This window comes from Equus caballus, chromosome 1 (assembly GCF_041296265.1).
Source record: "Equus caballus isolate H_3958 breed thoroughbred chromosome 1, TB-T2T, whole genome shotgun sequence".
Lineage (NCBI taxonomy): Eukaryota > Metazoa > Chordata > Mammalia > Perissodactyla > Equidae > Equus > Equus caballus.
In genome coordinates, this window is record NC_091684.1 from 188,650,090 (window position 1) to 188,659,378 (window position 9,289).

The 9,289-nt window shown below is 38.5% G+C and overlaps 1 long non-coding RNA gene across 1 annotated transcript; it reads right to left on the minus strand.

Annotated features, from left to right (window-relative positions):
• Positions 1–4,049: 4,049 nt before the first annotated feature.
• LOC138925186 (uncharacterized) lies at positions 4,050–6,599 on the minus strand. The gene is made up of 2 exons (XR_011441068.1): positions 6,164–6,599; positions 4,050–4,756 (listed from the first exon to the last, which is right to left on the minus strand). It is a non-coding gene; the product is annotated as an uncharacterized lncRNA (long non-coding RNA).
• Between the last annotated feature and the right edge of the window lie 2,690 nt (positions 6,600–9,289).

Genomic DNA, 9,289 nt, shown 5'->3' on the forward strand with positions numbered 1-9,289 from the left:
GCACTCACTAACATCTGTAAAGGTGTAAGTCACCCCACCTGGTCACAGCACACCATGCGCTGGTGTTGGACACATTCATGCTCAGTTCCTGCCTCAACTCCATGCCAGTCTCGAAGGCAGTGCAATCTGAACCCCCCTCATTCAGACCTGGGCCCTCTTTCAGCCTACGACCCCTCTCGGCACTTTTGCATGGCCCTGCAAGCTCAGGAAATTTCAGCTGCTCTCTCTTTCCACCTGCTGAGCATGGGGACTAACTGAGGCTGCCCCAGGTTTATCCACTTCCTCATCCGGCACTTTCCATCCTCCTGCACCATGCTGTGAGAAGCAAGGTACAAATCTTCATGCTCTGGGCATCTCCTAAATCTAGCATGTTTCCCTGGTTTCATCCCCTTCAAATCCATTCCTCTACAATTATCCACATCCTGCATCCCCTTTATTTCCAGGTTCATTTTATAATCAACGTCCTTAGTCCATCAGGTTATGATTTTTAATATTTAAAAAGCTTTGGAGATATAGAAAATTCTCAAGTGCCTGGTTCTGCCATTCCCTTTAATTCTGTCCAGTTTAGCTTCACGTACTTTGAAGCTCTCCTATTAGGCACATACTTACATATGATTGTTACATCGTCCTTTTGTTTTGATCTTTTTAACACTGTGAAATCTACTCTATTTCTTATAGTGCCCTTTTTCTTGAAGCCTATTTTATCTCATATTTATACAGTTTACTCAGCTTTCTTATGTTTATGGTTTATATGCTATGTCTTTTTCCATTCATTTATTTTCAAAGCATTTTTATGTTGCCCACAGGCCTCTGAGGTTCTCTGTTCATTTTTTTTTTTTTCCAATCTTTTTTCTCTCTATCTTTCAGATTGGGTAATTTCTATTGATCTATCTTAAAATTCATTGACTCTTACTTCTACCATCTTCAATCTACTTTAAAGTCCTTTTGGTAAATTTTTATTTCAGGTATTTTTGTCAGTTCTGAAGTTTATGTTTGGTTCTTTTTTATTGTTTCAATTTATTTGCTGAGATATCTTAGCTATTTATTCATTATAGAAATATTTTCCTTTATATCCTTTAACATAGTTATAATCATTGCTTTAAAATTCTTGTTTGCTAAATCCAACATCTAGTTATCTGGTCAGTCATTTCTCTTCAGTATGGGTCACGTTTTCTTGTTTCTCCATGCCTGTAATTTTGGATTGTATCCTGGACATTATGAATGATACATTATACAGACTCTGGATTCCATTATGTTTCTCTAGAGAGTTTTATTTTTGTTTGTTTGGCAAAAAGTTAACTAGGCTGAACTCAAATTCAAAGCTCTGAGAGCTCAGTTCACCTTTTTGAGCCTTGGCTGGAAGCCTAGAGTCTTCCTGCACATGTGTCATTCAGGGTTCACCCAGATATTTGGACAGTTGATACAACGAATTTAGGCACCGTCTCCATGGCTCTCTCTTTTCTAGGATTCCTCCCTTACTTTCAGCTGCCGTGGTTGCCTCAAACTCTATCCTCAGTAAGGCTGTGGGTTTTCTATCCATGTTTTGGTTTCCTAGTGTGGCGAATAGAATTTACCTTCAGGATAAAATCTATAAGAAGTTGGAAACCCACTCAATGCTGCTCCCTCCCTTCAAATGTTTCAATCAAATACATTCTTAAGTGTCTACTTTGGTTTACCCCCTAATGCCTTTAGAAGATTGTGTTTTCTATCTTCTGCAGAGTTTATAGTTATTTGAGGACAGCTGCTTCTGATAGAAGCTGCTAAGCCATTATCAGAAGCAGGAACTAGCACTTTCCATTAAAATCCAGGAATTTTGTATCTATTGCCTCTGGTGTTGTTGTTGCTTTAATCTAGATAGAAACTCAATGAAATCTTCTCTCTGTGCTTCTGTGTATCCTTCCTTCCCTGGGGCTATAAGATTCAACCCCCCTGTCTAACTTTAATGCTGAAAGGATTAAAAGAATAAGAAAGGGAAAAAATGGATAGATAAATATTTCAAAGTATCCCTCTGTAAATACAAATATATTGTGGAAGAGGTAACACATTAATGGATGGACCTTGAGGGTATTATGCTGAGTGAAATAAGTCAGAGGGAGAAAGTCAAATACCGTATGATCTCACTCATAAGTAGAGGATGAAAACAACGACAAACAAACACATAGCAACGGAGAATGGATTGGTGGTTACCATGGTGGAAGGGGGGGAGGGCAAAAGGGGTGATTAGGCTCACATGTGAGCGGATGGACTATAATCAGTTTTTGGGTGGTGAACATGATGTAATCTACACAGAATTCGAAATATATTATGATGTACATCTGAAAGCTATATAACGTTATAATTCAATGTTACTGCAATTAAAAAATTAATTAATTAATTTTAAAAAGAGGTAACATATTAAAATCATCATTTGAAGAAATCAGCTTGCTGGTCTGGGAGATCCTGAAGGAGAAGGATCCATAAGAGAAGAGGAAACACCTAGAGCCGAGTGAGAGAGAAATGTGGGTGAAGCCCCTTACTGAGGTGTGAGATGGGGAGCAGAGGCTGACATCCAGCCAATGAAGGAGGTGCTCCAAGAACAGCTTAGAGCCCAAGGAAATGGAGAACCCCTAAATTTTAGAATTGTAGCTTCATGGCATTTTAAACCTAAAAGTTACTTATCAGATCATCTAAATCCAAAAGCCTTACTTTGGAGACGGACAAACAGTCTCACACTTTGCCTGCCTCATGATTTAGTCAAGGTGCCCACTCTCCTCGGCACAATGGTGGTGCTATCATATTCTTTTCACAACAGCCTGGGACCTGTTCACATTTGTGTTTTGACTGATCAATGTTGTGTATGATAGCTTTAGGTCTGAGCCACTCCACTCATTCTTAAACATGCCAGGGGATTTTAATATAGAGCTTTTTGTTCTTTCTCTGTATATCTTGGAGTTTTAATCACAGCAGAGTGAATTGAAGCTTTTTTATGATTGCATAGAATACACCAGGCTCCAGCTCTCTTTTCTAATTATGATAAAGCCACGTGGCCTCTCATGGATTGCTCAGTGTAGTATTCAGGTATAGATGGCTCACAGGGTTTTACAAAGATTAATTCAGATTAGCTCATAAATTTATTGAAGGAGGTATCTATTAGGTGTTCCTGTCTGTCTCTGTGACGCTATTGACAATAATAAAATGAGTTTCAAACCCCCTTGGCCCAGGCTGCCTCTGGATTTCATCATCAGTCAGAATCTGCATTCTTCCCTAAGGGAGCTTTTTATCATCTCAGATAAGGATGACAAGCTGAGATCAGTGAATATAAGAAATTTTATTTTAAATACTGCTTCTATTTCCACAGGTTTATCCTCTCCTTTTAATATTCAGGTTATAACAAAAGTTAATGTCTTCTGGACAAATAAATACACATCAAGATAAGTATAACTATCTTTTTACTCAAAAGATGGTACGTGCTTCTCGTGACATCAGTGGCCAAGGGAAGAGAGAGTCAACCATTGTTCACAGCCTCAGGTCAAGAGGTTTCTTTAAAAACGCTGCACCATATCCCTCTGTCCTCCCGCCAGTCAATAAGAAGCCAAAGAACAACTTAACAAATAGCCCCAAAGTGTCCGATGTAATCAGAGTAACCTAGCTTTGAGGGAGAATAAACGTAAATAATGGGGCTTGTTTTTATTTCCTTCCCTTCAATAAAAAACTGAAATGTTAATGTTCTTTTAAAATATACTAATATTCACCATATTATTTTTGAGACTGTAATTATATCGCCCAAATATAATTTAAAATTTAGCACTTGGAGATAACAAAATCGCAGAGCCAAAGAGCAGAAGCCACGTTCTGCCTAATGCTATGGGCCTCCAGGGCCTCTGCTAACAGCCTAGGGATCATTTATATGGAGAATTTTTTGTTAAGATTTTTGGGTTTAATATTAACATTTTCACTTGGAATATTTTCTCCAGTCCCAGATTACCGCTTTGAGTTGTAGTGACAAGCCTGGTGGCCTCCAAAATGTGTAATCAGAATTCACAGATAAATAAGACACTGGATCCTCATCATTTGCAAACACAAGATAAATTATTTATTATTTCTCAACAACTGCCTATGCAAATATGCTACAGAATAAACGATATCTGATTGAGCAAATTTACTAAATCGATAACAACAAACTCCCAGTAGCTGTGAGAGAGTGTTTCTCAGACACTGTCATGAGAATCCTGTGCAAGGCCCTTAGCAATACCAGCCGTCAGCACCAATGAGGAGCAGGAACGGGGGTGACAGAGACATCCTTTGAACACCTTCACAACGTCTCTTTGGCCCTTTGCTAAATTTTTTTCTCGCCATGTCCCTGGCAGTTACTGGAGTCTATCCCCATTAACTTGGAGAAAATAAATAATGCCAGTTCCATTAAGCCTCCAGACAACTTTACCCTATCTGAATATAATTGGTGTGTAGTATTAATCGACACATTTATACTAACTTATGTTTTGTTGTTGCTGTCCTAAGGCTAACTTAGAAACCTCCTTTCTCACTAATTATTGAAGGCACTCATTAGATGAACAAATGTTTGGGTACCTTCTGGGTGTCAGGCAACACAGAAAAGCAGAACTGAACTCAACTGAGGAGACAGGCATTCCAAGCGGAGGAAGGCATGTGCGTAGTCTTTCTCTGTGGACCAAGAGCATCCTTGGCTGCTCAGTTGCCTCTGACCACTGAACAACACTGAGCCATCTGGTGTCTTGGGTGGTTTTACTTCTGTGAATCCCTACGCATTAAAGAGAGAATTTGTATCAAGAAAAATAGATTCCATTGTATAGGGACTTATTTTAGTGGTAGCTTGTAATTCAGCCCAAGTTGTTGCTAATTCTTGAAAATTAACACATCAAGCTAATTTTCAAGAAAAAAATATAGCAACCACATATTATGGTAGCAACTAGGTAAGTCGCGGTCAGTACGATAGTGCCAGATTATCACATGGAAAATGCTTCCTTGTCATATAGCGTTAGATGTCAATTATACCTCAATAAAAAGAAAAAATACATTTTTGCACACACACCTCAGTGGGGTTACTAGTGTAAACGACAGGCAAGTAAAGTGTGAATGACAGGTAAGAACAGTAGTATCAAGATGGTTTTTAAGTTGAATTATACTTTCTGTCATTTTGAAGTTTCTCTTCAGAAACTCTAATACCCTCTGACTAAAATGCCTAAGCACATAAATTGGCAGCACTAAGATACATGTAATTTTTGGCCTTATGATGCTTTAGTAACAAAACAAATGTCTGTTTTTATGTATCATAATTCCCCGTGTTCTCCATTGAACGAATACATCTCGAAACAAAATGAAAAATACAAGCTGAGAGTCATACTTGGTTAGATTGGAAAAAAACACATTTGCTGTAGTTCAGCACTATAATTATACTTTTAATACATAATGTGTCCCTGAGGGTTTATTTCAGAAATAATTCCCTGGGAGTCTCCCTCAAGACACTAATACATGCATGTATACATAAGGTATTATTAATACAAAAATGTAATGTCTGAAGCTTTAAACAAAGCAAATTAATTTATTCCCTTTTTTAAAAATGAGTCTTTATATTACATCACAAAATGGCATTATGAGTACAACATTTAATATTAAAACTGAAATATAGAAATTAAATGCGAAACCACCTCAACCACATTCCCTTAAGGGTAAATAAAAAAGAAAAATATAACAACCAGATGAAGGTGATATCAAGCAAGATTATGAGCGTCCTGATGGAAAAATAAAGAATGCTATCTCATTTCAGATGGAAACAAAAATGTGTGCAGAGTTTAACTCTTCTGCTACAGTTTTCTAAAAACAACTGAGAAGGAGAAGGGAAGAGAGCCCTTCCAGAGGACCCCCCTATGGAGGCAGTGTGGTGGGCTCTGGGGGTGCAGTGGGGAACAAAACAGATATGCGCCCTGTCCCTGTGGAATTTACATAAGTGAGAGATGAGAACTAAGAAAATCCAGAGTTACAGATCGCGATGAAACTACCAAGTGCCAACTTTAGACTAGGACCCACTCACCGGGTCTCAAAGATGAATATGCAGAGCCTTTTTGTTGTTTATTTTCATGTTTTTGTTGTTAGTTACTATGGAGACTGACAAAAATAAACGACATTATGAAAGTCTAAGAACACTTACCCAGGTCTCATAACCATTGTCTCTGGACTATAGTTCCCAAGTCCTTTGTTCTTAAGTCATAAAGAAGCCATAGTGTTACTTCATGTTGAAAAAAAAATTATGAAGAATAATAATGCATTTCAAGGATGGCTTCTATATATATTTAACCCCGGTGAATGTATGGCCCTCGGCCCGGCCAACATGGGAAACGTGAACAGACACACAGAACGTGGTTGCAGCGTTCAATCTGGTCTTTTAACCACCAGCTCCAGGCTCCAAAAAATTGATTCAGTGGAGACAGATATTGATCACGAAGACAGCCAAAGCAGAGAGAACTGTCCACTTCTCTTCACTTTCCCAACAGGTCCTCAAGGTCAGGGAATGTGTCTCCTCTATTCTGTAAATCTTCATTAGGCCTGGGACAGGGCTGTCCACAAAGGGAGCCGTTCCAGGTGCCCTTGAGTGAAGAGAAGATAGCAAAGGATTCAGTGAGTTATTTTGACTAAAAGTAAACATGACCTCCTGAAACAGTGAATAGATACATCTGACTGAGAAAAACATGCATGCGAGAAAGCGGGAGAGATGAGATTAGGATTGTGGACTGGGGCAGCCTGGGAAGTCCCGGAAGACCAGGTCGGAGAGCTGGAACTCCACCGAAAACGAAAAGGCACTAAAGGAATTCCAGATGCATTTCTCTTCCTTACACCAGAAGGAAGCTGCAGGGAGTTTGGGAGGGAAGAGAGTCAAAATTTAAGAAAACTGTCATGATGTAATTAAAGAAAGTGGAAAGGGATGAGGGCCAAGAGTACAATGGTATTGGAGTCACAATAATTAATGATGGGAAGGAATACGGGGAGGGAGAGAGATTCAAAGATAACTCCAAGTTCCTCCTCCCTTGATTGAAAGAATAGTAATACCCCTAGCAAAAGGGAATCTCGAGGAAATCAGGAAGGGAGTTGATTTGAAGGTTGAAGGATGTTTTTAAACATGTTGAGTTTGAGGTGACACTGAAGCTGTAAATGAAAACACTCAATCAACAGTTTCTTATTTATTTGGAATTTATAATCTACCTCCTTTTTTAAAAATTATTTTATTGAGGTCATATTGGTTTATAACATTGTGTAATTTCAGGCGTACATTATTATATATCAGTTTCTGTATAGACTGCATTGTGCTCACCACCAACAGTCTAGTTTTTATCTGTCACCATGCATATGTGCCCCTTTATCTTTTTTGTCGCCCCCTCACCCGGACCCCTTCCTTTCTGGTAACCACTAATCTGTTCTCCTCATCCATGTGTTTGTTTATCTCATATAAGTGAAGTCATATGGTGTTTGTCTTTCTCTGTCTGACTGATCTCACTTAACATAATACCCTTGAAGTCCATCCATGTTGTTGCAAATGGGAGGATTTTGTCTTTTTTATGGCTGAGTAGTACTTCATTGTGTATATATATACCACATCTTCTTTATCCATTCATCAGGTGATGGGCACTTGGGTTGCTTCCACATCTTGGCTATTGTGAGTAACACTGCAATGAATATACGGGTGCATAAGTCTCTTTGAATTGTTGATTTCATGTTCTTTGGATGAATACCCAGTAGTGGGATAGCTGGGTCATATGGTATTTCTATGCTTAATTTTCTGAGGAATCTCCATACTATTTTCTATAGTGGCTGCACCAGTTTGCATTCGCACCAGCAGTGTATGAGGGTTGCCTTTTCTCCACATCCTCTCCAACATTTGCTAATTCTTGTCTTGTTAATTATAGCCATTCTGATGGGTATAAGGTGCTATCACATTGTAATTTTGATTTTCATTTCCCTAGTAATTAATGATGTTGAATATCACATCATATGCCTCTTGGCCATCTGTGTATCTTCTTTGGAAAAACGTCCGTTCATATCCTCTGGGTTTTTTTTTTTCTTGGTGAAGAAGATTGGCCCTGAGCTAACATTGGTTGCCAATCTTCCTCTTTTTGCTGAGGAAGATTAGCCCTGAGGTAACATTGATGCCCATCTTCCTCTGTTTTGTTTATGGGATGCCACCACAGCATAGCTTGATGAGCAGTGTGCAGGTCTGCACCAAGGATCCAAACCTACAAACCCAGGGCTGCCGAAGCTGACTATGTGAACTTAACCACTACACCAGAAGGCCAGCTCCATCCTCTGCTGTTTTTAGATCAGGTTGTCTGGTTTTATTGTTGTTGAGATTTTTATATATTTCGGAAATTAACTCCTTGTCAGATGCATGATTTGCAAATATTTTCTCCCAGTTGGTGGGTTGTCTTTTCATTTTTCTCCTGGTTTCCTTTGCCTTGAAGAAGCTTTTTAGTCTGATGAAGTCCCATTTGTTTATTTTTTTTTTTGTTTCCCTTGCCTGAGTAGACATGGTATTTGAAAAGACACTGCTAAGACTGATGTCAAAGAGTGTATTGCCTATATTTTCTTCCAGGAGTTTTATGGTTTCAGGTCCTACATTCAAGTCTTCAATCCATTTTGAGTGAATTTTTGTGTATGGTGTAAGATAGTGGTCTACTTTCATTCTTTGGCACGTGACTTTCCAGTTTTCCCAACACCATTTATTGAAGAGACTTTCCTGTCTCCATTGTATGTTCTTGACACCTTTGTTAAAGATTAGCTGTTCATAGACGTGTGGTTTTACTTCTGGGCTTTCGATTCTGTTCCATAGATCTATGTGCCTGTTTTTGTACCAGTACCATGCTGTTTGATTACTATAGCTTTGCAGCAAATTTTGAAGTCAGGGATTGTGATGCCTCCAGCTTTGTTCTTTTTTCTCAGGATTGCTTTAGCTCTTCTGGGTCTTTTGTTGTTCCATAGAAATGTTAGGATTCTTTGTTCTATTTCCATGAAGAATGTCATTGGGATTCTGATTGGGATTGCATTGAATCTGTAGATTGCTTTAGGTACTATGGACATTCTAATTATGTTTATTCTTTCAACCCATGAGCATGGGATATCTTTCCATTTATTTATATCTCCTTCAATTTCTTTCAAGAATGTCTTATAGTTTTCAGTGTATAGGTCTTTCACTTCCTTGGTTACATTTATTCCTAGAAATTTTATTCTTTTTATTGCAATTGTAAATGGGATTGTATTCTTGACTTCTCTTTCTGCTAGTTCATTA